The sequence below is a fragment of the Acomys russatus genome, chromosome 22, assembly GCF_903995435.1.
Source record: "Acomys russatus chromosome 22, mAcoRus1.1, whole genome shotgun sequence".
Lineage (NCBI taxonomy): Eukaryota > Metazoa > Chordata > Mammalia > Rodentia > Muridae > Acomys > Acomys russatus.
Genome location: NC_067158.1, coordinates 8,568,069 through 8,581,014, shown reverse-complemented (window position 1 = coordinate 8,581,014; position 12,946 = coordinate 8,568,069). Strand labels below are relative to the sequence as shown.

General features: G+C 40.9%; 1 protein-coding gene across 1 annotated transcript in view; it reads left to right on the top strand.

Annotated features, from left to right (window-relative positions):
• Nucleotides 1-180: 180 nt before the first annotated feature.
• The window catches only part of Wdpcp (WD repeat containing planar cell polarity effector), a 270,649-nt gene continuing 257,883 nt past the window's right edge, over nucleotides 181-12,946 (top strand). The window contains exon 1 of the mRNA XM_051165342.1: nucleotides 181-311. The gene's annotated coding sequence lies outside the window, so the exon portion shown is untranslated. The remainder of the gene's footprint in view (nucleotides 312-12,946) is intronic.

Here is a 12,946-nt window from a genome sequence, read left to right as displayed (position 1 = left end):
TCAGCAATTGGCGGGAAGGGAGGCGTTAACTCGAGGGAGGAGAAACGACCCCTGAGCGACAGCACCCGCCTCTGCACGAGAGTCTATTCTCCTCCAAAGACTAAACCGGGGAGGCTAAGAGACTTTCCGTTGCAGAAAGCCCGCTCGACCCGGAAACAAAACCTTTTAAACACTCCCACCCTGTCAGAAGCCGGAGGAATTGACGCTTCCGGAAGATCGGACGGCTTCACCGTTGCTAGGCGACAAGAAGGCGCACCTGAGCGCTCTTGGGACCCAGACCCAGCGGAGCTGCGTCCTCACCGGGTAGGCAGGTGAGCTCGGCCCCGACGGTTTTCTCCCTCTCTCTCTCTCTCTCTCTCTCTCTCTCTCTCTCTCTCCTCTCCTCTCTCTCTCTCTTCTCCTCTCTCTCTCTCTCGCTCTCTCTCCTCTCGTCTCTCTCTCTCTCCTCTCTCTCTCTCTCTCTCTCTCTCTCTCTCCTCTCCTCTCTCCTCTCTCTCTCTCTCTCTCTCTCTCTCTCTCTCTCTCTCTCTCTCTTTTTATTTTGGGTCCAGAATAGGGTGAGGCTCTGTGGCACGTAGCCAGAACCCGGGTCGGACCTAGCAGGCGGGCGTGGGCGACCTCTGCGGTCTCTGGAACGTGTGAGTGGCACAGCGTTCACGAGGGAGGAGTGTCCTGCAGTTTGCGTCAGGGCGACTTTTCCAAAGTAAAGTCAGATTTGTTTGCGGAGTGAGCCCCTTCCTTGTAGGAGTTTGTGGTACACGAATCTAACTTTCTCTGCCTCCCGTGAACATTGGCTTTTTTTTTTTCCTTTTCATTTTTTTCTTCTTCATTAGCATTTTAGAAAGTGGGTGTGCTTTAAAAGGTCCTGATGAAGCTATGCCAAACCCGTTAGTTCCAAAGGAGGTTTTGAGACACTGGCAGAATGTTAGAGGCTAAAACAACTCCAGAGGCTTTCATTAAAAATGGAAGTTACGCCGGGGGCGCACGCCTTTAATCCCAGGACTCAGGAGGCAGAGGCAGGCGGATCGATGTGAATTCGAGGCCAGCCTGGTCTACAAAGTGAGTCCAGGACAGCCAAGGCTACACAGAGAAACCCTGTCCTGAAAGCCAAAAAACGAACCTCCCCCCCCAAAAACAAACAACAAAAATGGAAGTTACTAAGGGAATTGATGTATTCTCCGTTTGTTTTGTGTGGCTATTCGAAAATACGTCATGCATTGGAATAGACCAATGAAAATACTCTTGGTCTACCTTCAGAATTTTCGGTTACTGGTAATTGAACGCTGGGTGGCTTCTGTTTTGTTTTTGGAAGATTTGCTCTTTGGAGAAAGAAATAATGATGCCTTAGTGTCTGTCTTAGTGAGGATTTCTATTTCTGAGATGGAGCACCAAGACCAAAGGCAAGTTGGGACAGAAAGGGTTTATTTGGCTTACACTTCCACGTTTTAGTCCATCACTGAAGGGACTGAGTAGAGGCAGGAACCAGAAGAGCAGGCACTGATGCAGAGGCCGTGGAGGGGGCCTGCTTATTGCCTTGTTCCTTATGGCTTGCCCAGACTGCTTTCTTATAGAACCCAGGACCACCAGCCAGGGATGGCACCATCACCCATAATGGGCTGGGCCCTCCCCATCAATCAGTAATTAAGAAAATGCCCTACAGGCTTGCCTACAGCCTGATCTTAAGGAAACAGTTTCCAGGTGAGGATCCTTCCTAACTTATGACCCTGACTTGTGTCAAGTAGACATAAAATTAGCCGCAACAGGGTCCAAAAGCAGTTAGGTTTCAGTAGAATGTACCAACCTGAATGACTCCTTGAACGACTTTATTCATGTGGTGCTTTTCTATTCTTTTTTCTTTCTTTCTTTTTTGGTATTGTGAGACAAGGTTTTGCCATGTGTAGCCTTGGCTGTCCTGGACTCACTCTGTAGACCAGGCTGGCCTGGAGCTCACAGTGATTCACCTGTGTCTGCCCCCAGAGTACTGGGATTAAAGGTGTGTGCCACCAAATGCTGCTGCTGCTGCTGCTGTTGTTGTTGTTGTTTTTTTTTTAACACATTGGAATGCTGCATATGCCTCTGTCCACATTTAGTTTATTTGTGGTTGGATCTCTAAATGCTACGTCTGTGTCAGAGACTCTCAAATTCCACTGAACAACTGTATGCGGAAGCACTACACTCTAGATAGAGATAGCGTGACTTGCCCCCAGTGTCTCTTGATGGTTGAGGGTGACATTATAGGATTTCCGAGAGAAGAGTAAAGGGCTGGAACAGATTTAATGGAAATCGTTCTGATAAATCTGCCATGGGAACTCAGGATAATAGTCTTAGGCGAGATAGTTTGTTAGGCTGTGGAGCTTCAGAAATGAGTAGGACAAAATTACTGCCTCTTAAAAACCACTGAAGCCTGAAAAAAAGTATTTCCTAGTGGTAACAGTGATCTGATGAGTAACTGTTAAAAGATGTACTCTGGTTGGAGGGCGTTACTAAGGGTTAGGCAGCTAAGACGAGGAAGACAGAGCTGCATTAATAGTGCCATAGTGTTCTGGCTAGTCTTCATCATTTTGACACAAACTAAAGTCATCTGGGAAGAGAAAGTCTCCTGAGTGCGGAGATTAAAGGCGTGTGCCACCACCACTGCTGGTTGTCTTAGTTAGGGTCACTATTGCTGTAGTGAAACACCGTGACCAAAGGCAGCCTGGGGAGGAAAGGGTCTATTTGCTTTATGATTCACCATCACTGTTCATCTTTGAAGGAAGTCAGGACAGGAACTCAGATAGAACAGAAACCTGCAGGCAGGAGCAGATACAGAAGCCACGGAGGAGTGCTGCTTACTGGCTTGCTCCTAATGGCTTGCTCAACCTGCTTCTTATAGAGCCCTGGGCCACCAGCTCAGGCATGGCACCATCCATAATGGGCTGGACCATCCTCATCAGTCACTAAGTTAGAAATGCCCTATTGAGCAAGTCCTCAGTAGTTCCTGCCTCGCAAATATGTCTGTCAGATATGCTGGGCCAGAAGGCTGAAGATGATGCTCCAACATTATAGAGTGTGTTCAGGCAGCAAACTGTCTCTATCACTTTTTTTTTTTTTTTTTCATTTTGGAAGCTGCTAACCTGCACTTCCGGCTCACTCAGGTATTCAAGTCTTATTCCTTCTGAAGAGTCTGACGGGGTTGAAGACCAGATAGTTTAGTCTTACAATTAAGCTTAGTTAGTTAGAGGTTAAGATGTTTTTAGATCATAATAGATGGTTTAAGTTAATAGAGATGAGATAGGATAGATATTGATTTTCATTCAGAAATTTAGACCCAACAAGATAGAAAAGAGGTTTACTTCAAGTTGCTAAATACAAATAGCCAAATCACTATGAATGTAACATTTTATATAATTCCTGATTGTCTCGTGATTCTTACTGCTGTATATAGTTTATTTTATTCACGTGTAATGATTTAAATGTATACGTTAAAAAAGAAACATAATTAAAGAAAAAAGAAAAAGAAAATGCCCTATAAACTTGCTGACAGCCTGATCTTACAGGGACATTTTCTCAATTGACGTTCTCACCCCTCTGATGATTCTGGCTTGTGTCAAGTTGACATAAAATTAGCCGATACACTGATATGGCTGGGACCGTTACTGCAGAGAAAGGCATAGGCAGTACATGGAAGGCAGCTGAGCAAACCAGTAAGCAGCCTTCTTCTGTGGTCTTTATTTCCGCCTTGGATTCTATTAATGATAAACTGGGATGTGGAAGTGTAGGTTGAAGGAAACCCTTTTCTTCTCCAAGTTGCTTTTGGTCAGTGTTTTATCTCAAAATTTGGTGGAAGAAAGTTCTTACTCAGAGCAGAAGCAGAGGTAGCACATCTTCATTTCTTTAATTGGGGTTCCTATGGCACATACAACTTCTGAAATGCTGACTGACCAGAAATGGCCCTTAAAGCCAAGAAGCCCATTTCTTAACTCAACCATTGTCTTTTATCCTGAAAGAGTCCTGATATATTTATTTATAAGACCATTCAGGTTCAGTTGTCCCAGTAATGGGACTTGGAGAAAGGAGCCTACTGAGGAGTCTGTATAAGTGCTGCAGGTCTGCGGTGGTTTGAATGAGAATGATCTCCATAGGCTCATGTGTTTGAGTCATGGTCCCCAGTTTGTGGAGCTGTTTGGGAAGGATTTGGGGCAGATGGGCTTATGGGAGGAGGTGTGGCCTAGGGGAGGGCTTTGAGGTTTAAAAAGCCTCCAGCCATCCTCACTGCACTTTCTGCCTCCTGTAGAGGACTGAGATGTGAGGCCTCAGCTGCTCCCGCTGCCACGCCTTCGCTCTGCCATCCTGGGCTCTAACTCCCTGGAACCATAAGCTCAGTTAAACACTTGTTGTGTAAGTTGTCTTGGTCTTGGTTTTTTAGTACAATAGGACAGATAGTACAATAGTGCGATAGGAGAGAAACTAATACAAAATCTGTACTGACATATGATATTTATAACATAGTAACTTTGTCAGGGTTGGCTTTGCTGCTACACAATGGGTGGGTTAAACAACAAACATTTTTTCTCATAATTTTTGGGGCCTGGAAGGTCCAAGATCAAAAAGTATCAGCAAATTTGGAAATTTGGTCACAGATAGATGTATTTTCTTTACCTTTTTCATATGTGAATCTATTTTTTTTTTAACATTTAATTTTTATTTATTATTTATACAGTATTCTGCCTGCATGTGTGCCTACACACTAAAAGAGGGTACCAGATCTCATTGTAGATGTTTGTGAGCCACTATGTGGATGCTGGGAATTGAACTCAGGACCTCTGGAAGAGCAGACAGTGCTCTTAACCTCTGAGCCATCTCTCCAGCCCTCATATGTGAATCTTTATGGACAGAAACACCCAGTCCACAGCACTGTATTTTATCTTGTTGTACTTTGTATGAGCTTATCTTTTTTCTAAGTTCTCGGTATTAAACATTCTTTGAAAGTTAAACTTCACAGTTTCTATTTTGGAAAACCCATTATCCAGACATTATGGACTGCCTATATTCATATGGATAAATATTAAAAATACAACATTGAATGAAAAATCGCATTATATATGATCCTGTTTGTATAAAAATAACTATATCAATGCTGTAGTTTGAACATGGTTTGGACCACCATAGATTAGTATGTTAGAGACGGATAGCCAGTATCAGCAAGGTGATGATGACTCCTGTGCTCGGTACTCAGGCCATAAGGCCATTGCCTTCAGAAGAGATTAGTGCCCAGCAGTAGGTCTCTCAGACTGGATTAGCTACTGTGATATTGTTGAGTTGTACAGCAAGACCATACCATGTGTTTGCCTTCTATTGCATATCTTGGATTCCCTAAAAGATCAAAATCCTTAGATTCTAAAATCTCAGTGTATAATTCTGAAAAAAAAAAAAACACACACACACACACACACAACAACAACACAAAAAAACAAAACCAATAATAGTTACTCTAAGACTTTTATATTTTTTTAGGAGAATTATTTGAGAGATTTAAAACTATAGCAAAACCCTGCATAAGCAATGCTTCACAATTGTAGCCCACATTATTTTCACAAGCATAAACTCCCAGGTATTCTAAAGATAGTCATTTAGACATGACACTGATAAGCAGATAAGTTAAATTCATAAATAGGTCAAAAGCTGCATCACCATGGTGGGTGATGAAACCCAGATTCATAATGCAGTCATCTGAAACTAAGGCGTTTGATAAAGTCATTGAGAAAAACCACCTCAGGGGCTACTGAGATGGGTCAGCAGGTAGAGTCACTTGCTCTACGCGCCTCGTGATCTGAGTTAGATTCTCGTGGGTCCTGTGGAAGGAGAGAACTGATTCTGAAAAGTTGTCCTCTGACTACATATGTATATTGACACATCTGCATGTGTATCTTCTGTATGGGTACATGGTTGTGCTTTCCTGGGCCTCATGGCTGCCTCCTGTACTGTCAGCACTTACTGAATCCTACAGGGGAGTCCCAGGGGCTGTCGGTAGCTTGCGCTCCTCCGGAGACAGCAACCTTGTCTAGCTTTGGAGCACCCAGCTGGGGTTGTCGGGCTTCCCCTGCGGTAGCTTTCGGTGTCCTGAAGCTTTCTCATACAATACAGCTGTGTACGGCTGTGGCGTCTTTATTTCCTCCCTTTTGATCAGCAGGAATACTCTCTCTTGTATGCTCTGTAAATCCTTTATCTTGAAAGTATATAGAATTTACTGAAAAATGGTCAAAAGCAGTTTTCAGTCCCCTCTCAGCCAGATTTACTAATAGTTAACAAATCCTGTCACATTTACTTTTGCACACACTGCCCGCCACTGTACCCTCCCCTGCCACATACTATTTTTAACACTAATTTGCAGATATCATGCCTTGTATATATACTGTATACTGTATACTTTATATATACTCTATACTGTATACTTTATATATACTATATACTTAGTGCGTATTTTCAAAGAACAAGGAATCTTTCATATAACTTTCAGGTAGTTGTAAAATTAAGGAGGTTTTGTTTTACTCACTGTGACAACATATCTGACAAGAAACAGCTGAAGGAAGGAAGAGCTGATTCCAGCTACAGTTTGAAGTCCATTCTGGTAGGGAAGGCATACTGGCAGAGGCGTAGGGCAGCTGGCCATATGCCGTCCCCAGGGAGCAGAGAGCGATGGATGCTGCTGTCGTCTTGCTTTTAGTTCAGGCTTCAGTTCCCACCTATGGATTGGTGCCCCTCCCATCTCCACCGAATCTAGAAAATGTCATGTTTGTCTGCCATGTGACTATAGGTTCTGTGAGGTTGGCAATGTTAACCATCACATACACTCTCATGTTCACATTTTGACAGTTTTCTAAATAGTGCGCCATGACATTTCCCCTAATATAAGATCATTCATTGCATTTAAATATCAGATTTCTTTAATCACCTATAATTTGTAATATCCCTTTTTATCTTTCATGACACTAACACTAGTTTTATAGGATTTCTTTTAATTTTTTTGAAAAAGATTCTTTTTAAAAAAATTTTAAATTTTAATTTAATTAATTTATTCAGATTACAACTCAATTGTTATCCCATCACTTGTATCCTCCTGTTCCTCCCGCCCTCCTGCTTTCATCCTATTCTCCTCCCCTAGGTCTATGACCGAGGAGGACCTCCTCCCCCACTATATGGTCATAGGTTATCAAGTCTCATCCTGGTAGCCTGCTTATTCTTTGAAAAATATTCTTATTATAGATTCCCTTCTCTTTACTGCTTCTAGTCCCCCCCCCCCCACCTCCCCTCTAGATCTACTCCCTTTCGGTCTCTCATTTGAAAAGAGCAGGCTTCTAAGAGATAACAAACATGACAAAAATACAATAAGATGAAGCAAAAACTGTTTTATTGATGTCGGACATGACAATGCAACAGGAGGAGAAGAGTCCCAATAGCAGGCAAAGGAGGCAGAGACCCACTTGTTCTCATGTCAGAAGTTCTGTAAAAATGCTAAGCTAAGCTATACTATATACACAGGATCTGGTGCAGACCCACACAGGCTTGGGCTTTCTTCAGTCTCTGTGAGCTGATATGCACCTTGCTTAGTTGATGCAGAGGGCCGTGTTCTCCCGATGTCCTCTATTCTCTCTCTCTCTCTCTCTCTCTCTCTCTCTCTCGTTTTTCAAAATATTCCTTCTAACTCTTAAAATCTTTCTTTCTTCTCTTCCACAAGGTTTCCTGAGCTCTGAAGGGAGGGGTTTGAGGGAGAACTCCCGTTTAGACTCTCTGTTGGCATAACGTCTGGTGGTGGGTCTCTGAGTCTGTTCCCATACTCTGCTGGAGGAAGCCTTTCTGATGGTGACTAGATATGGCACTGATCTAGAATATAGCAGAAATCATTTGGAGTCAGTCTATGGAAATTTTTTTAAAAAAAGGTATTTATTTATTATGTATACAGTGCTTTGCCTGCATGTTCATTGGCAGGCCAGAAGAGGGCATCAGAACATATTATAGATGGTTGTGAGCCACCATGTGGTTGCTGGGAATTGAACTCAGGACCCCTGAAAGTGTTCTTAACCTCTGAGCCATCTCTCCATCCCGGAAACCCTTTTAAAAAAAAGTATCACCACTAGGTCTCTGGGATATCTAGTCTTGGTTCTTGGTTACCCAAGGAGTGTTGGGCATGAGTTTCTTCTCCAGGAATGGGCCTTAGGTCAAATAAGACATAGGTTGGCTTCTCCCAGAAGTTCTGTGCTACCAACGCCCTACCGTATTTTGCAGGCAGGGTTGGTGTTTATGTTTTTCTTTTAGTATCCAACCAAGAACATTCCCACACCAAAGAGACTAGAATATAGGGGTAAAGGCTAGTGTAGGCACTAGCTTTTCCATACTTAAAGAGCGGTGTGTGCTAATGTCAGTTTGCAGAGAGAAACCCTTTGTCTTAGCATCAGACTGGTTATTTGAGGGTTTCCATGGCTTTTCTTTGGCCAACTGCTCAATTGAAAGCAACCCAGTTCATCCATTGGAAACCTTGCCTGGCTACAAGAGATGACTAGTTGAGACTTCATTAGGATCACTTCATAGGCTCCACAAAGTTTCCACTGCATTAGATTTCTACACCACTCCCAAATGCACCCCAATTCCAGCTGTCTCTCAGCATGAACTCTCTTCCTCCACCCCTCACCTGACTTGCCTCTCTTGTCTCCACCTGCCCCCATTGTGCCTTCAAAGACTGTTCTATTTTACTCTTCCAGAGAGATGCATGTGCCCCCCCCAGACTCCTCCTCTTTGCCTAAAGTCTCCAGATCTCTGAATTGTAGCATAGTTATAATTTACTTAACTGCTAATATCTAATATAAGTAAATGCATACCATGCTTATCTTTCAGGGTTTAGGTTAGCTCATGCAAGGCGATGCTTTTTTCTGTTTCCATCCTTTTTCCTGCAAATTTCATGATGTCATTTTTAAAAACAGCTGAATATTACTCTATTGTATAAGCACACATTTTCTTTATCAGTTTTCTGTTGATGGACATCTAGGACGTTTCCAGTTTCTGGCTATTATGATTAAAGCCACAATGAACATGCTTGAGCAAACGTCATTGTTGTAGGAGGAAGTGTCCTGTGGGTGTATGCTCAAGAGCTGTGTAGCTGGGCCTTGAGGTAGGTCAATTGCCAACTTTCTGAGGAACCATCACATGGATTTCCATAGAGGTTGTACAAGTTTGCACTCCTACCAGCAATGGGAGGAGCGTTCGCCTTGATCCACATCTTAGCCAGAATGAGCTGTAACTTGTATTATTGATCTTAACAATTCTGACAGGTGTAAGAAGAAATCTTAAAGTAGTTTTAATTTGTATTTCCTTGATGGCTAAGGATGTGGAACATTTCTTTAAGTGTTTCTCTAAAATTATTGTAAAACCATGACTGTTAATTAAATCTGCCTTATTAATTTAGTCTGATTAGGAGACATAAATGTTTTAGTATTTTCTTTTTATCTTTATGTTAGTACAACATTATTATTTACTGTTTATCTTAAAAAGAGCTATATTCACTTTTTTGGATATCTGTGTAGACTGTAGACTATTTACAGTTAACATTTTTTAGGAGCCAAAATCAGATTTTCCACAATGTATAATTTGTCTTTAAAACTTCCCACTTTGGAGATCATTTGTTTGTATTCTTACTATTCTAATATGAAAGAAATATTAATAATGAATTGTTTAAGGTACAGTATTTCAGTTAATTCCATGTATAATTAAAAAATTTAAATACATTAACATTTCACACACAGTCTGTGATTGGGATTAGGAATGTTTGTGTTTGCTGTTCAAATACTCACTGTCATATTTGATATTTGGATAAAATGCTGTTTTCATATCAAATATATTTGTTCACACTTTTAGAGGATATAGACTAGGGTCTTGGAAATTTTTTAGTTAACACAAAATTATTTGTTTTGAAATATTAAAAATGAGAACAGTTTGGGGGAATCTTTGTGGTTATATGACTATTAGGTTTTGCATATTTGCCTCCTTTAATGGATAAGTTACTTTCTTTTTCATACATAAAACATTCAGTCTCCAAGTTCTGTAGAAAGAAGACGAGCTGTCTGTCCTGGCAGCTGTGCTGTAGAGAACATGAACCTATCCCATTTCCTTAAGCTGACTTGCCAGATGAGGTGAGGGGAGTGCATTTCACAAGAGGAAACACATCTTTATGTTAAGGCACAATGCTTTTCTTACACATTATATGTGAATGGTTAAGGGTGTTGACATTTAAGAAGCTGCTTGACTGAACCAACTATTTACAACAAGCCCAGGCCAGCCAGGCTACTGGGAAGATGATCCAAACTCACTGAAGTTAAAACCACTATAAGGCAAGATTACTCTAGAGACATAAAGTCTGGGTTTTAGCTTCAGGAAATACCACTGTGGAAATTACTCTGTAGGTAGGATTAAATGTAAAAATTCTAAACATGTGTCTAAAATGAGTTAAGTTACCAAGATAATTAGAACTAATTGTCAAAGGCTTTTCAAAAGCAGTTGGTTATCATTATTTGAAAATAAGAATGGTTAAAGTTGTGGGACTAACTTTTGGATACTAAAAGAATATACTCTTTTTTGTCTGTGAAATTGGACTTTATCATTATGAGTTGACTATGAGAAAGTTATTAACTAATAGATATTTAATTTATATGTGATATGTGGTATAATAAGAAATACATATTTAATTCATGGGTACACATGCCCTAAAATTTTTAAAATCTCCAAAGTGGTGTATCTCTTTGCATACTAATGAGAATATGGGGTGGGCCTGGGGAGCTTCTGGATAGAGGTATTGATTGCCAGGTAAATCAGCTTTCTTCAGAGTTAGCCTTTTAGCCACATTTGACCCTTCTGGTGTGAGGGGAGAGGGTCTAAAAGTTGGGTTTGACCAGTAAAACAGTTAACCCTGTGTAAACCCAAAAGGACACAGAAAGCTTTGCATGTCTGAGTGTGTGAAGGCTTCTGGGAAGCAGCTTACCCAGAGGGAGCATGGGTGCTCCACATCTCTCTCTACGTGTCTTTCACTGTGCATCTCGTTCACTTGACTGTTTGTGTCCTCTGTAAAATCTGTTTCAAGATAACTAAGAAGGAAAAGGGTGTGGCAGCCTTACTTTATAACTAACTAGGCAGAGACCCGGGTAACTGATCCATAGCTCGAAAATGAAGCCAGGCTCTGTGGGTCTCACAGCCTCAGGAACATGCTAAAAGACTTGACCCTCTGTTCAAACAAGACAAAAAGACATCTTATAGTTATTGCTTATGACAGGGAGACATGACCCAGCACTGCTCTCAAGTAGCCTGAAGAGTTCCTTCCTATGGGACCACAGTCCAGTCAACGCTGAATTCTTAACTATCCTGCAGAAAAGAACTTCAGGATGTGTTGAGTGAAGCAAAGTTAGCAAGTTTATTAAGCAGAGATAAAAAAAAGTGCATAGTTTAGATTTAAGAGTGAAGAAAGAGGATGGGGAGGGAAAGGGAGGAGGAAAAGGAGGAGAAGAGAGAAGATACAAGACACGAGTGTAGCTTCTTTAGAGAGAGTTGTCATTAAGTGCTAATTTTTTGTCAATTTGAACATGGTTGAGTCATTGGGAACAAGGAGCCTTAATTGAGAAAACGCTCCACTAGATTGGCATATCAGCAAGTCTGTAGGGGCATTTTCTTATTTAATGACTGATGTAGGAGGGCTCAGCCCATTATGGGTGCTGTTCTCATTTTCACTTTATTCTAATTTTAAAAGTTCCTCCCTGAAGTTTTATTGTGATCCACTGATTATTCAAAAATATATTGTGGGAGAGCAAAGAATGCATGAAAATATCATAATGAAACCTATACAATTTTATTTTAACTTGAAAAATAATTAAGAGTATATAGTTAAATCTCCATGTTTTTGTATAGTTCTTGCTATTGGTTGCTAATTTCATTCTGGTATATTCTGATGAAGTCTAAGCACTTATTTAGACTTTCTCATACTTATTAAAACTTCTTTGTTCACAAATGTGATCAATTGTAGAGAAAGTTAAAAGAAAAAAAAAGAGCTACTAAAAAAGTGTATTCTTTAGCTGTTATGTGGACTGCAAGTGTCTGTTAAGTTCATTTGATCTAATGTAAAATTTAACTCAAGTTTTTTTCTTTTTTCTTTTTTTGTCTGCATGATTGATCTGTCCAGAGGTAACTTATATACACTAATGAGGCCAAGCACTGTCTCTCATAGTTGCTTTATATAGTCTTTTCCTGTCCAGGTACCAACTCCTCCGGCTCCCTGAGTTATGAATGTTCCTTGTTTTCGAGTTCCTAGAGTAGCTGTCTCAGACAATGGCCACATTCAAGATTTTGGTTGACTGTGTTATTATGAGATACAGGCAATGATAAAATAAGTTTCTTCTCCAACGCTAGCCTGACATGCAGGAGTCGTTGTCTAATTGTGGCAAGGTGACATTTAAACCTAACAGTTACATTCCTCTTTTACTATATCAAGCTGGAAAACAAGACACCACGTTCCAGTCTAGGATAACCAAAAGATAAGTTGGTGAGGTGAAGGATAGCAGAAGAAAGAAAAAGTAGACTGCTGTTTCGAAGAGAAGAACATTAACTTTTATTGCTACCATAGTTTAGAAGGTTGGAGCCTGGGCCCTGGCACTCCTAACATTGTAGGCTAGGCGACTTGTCCTCAATAAGCTAATTAAAGACACAAACAATGAAATACATTGATAATAATTAATAATATTAATAACAATATTAATATGAGGACTTATTTAATGTGACTACCTCAAGAGGAAGAACAAAGAAGACCGGTGGAACCCCTATCCTAAGTTTGTCTTCAGAGCCCTGGTATAAGGCTTAGGTTCAAACAGACAAGAGTTGTGTAAGTACTTCTGATCTAGCTGTGGTCCCCTCATCATTTGGGAGGTTTCTTATTCAA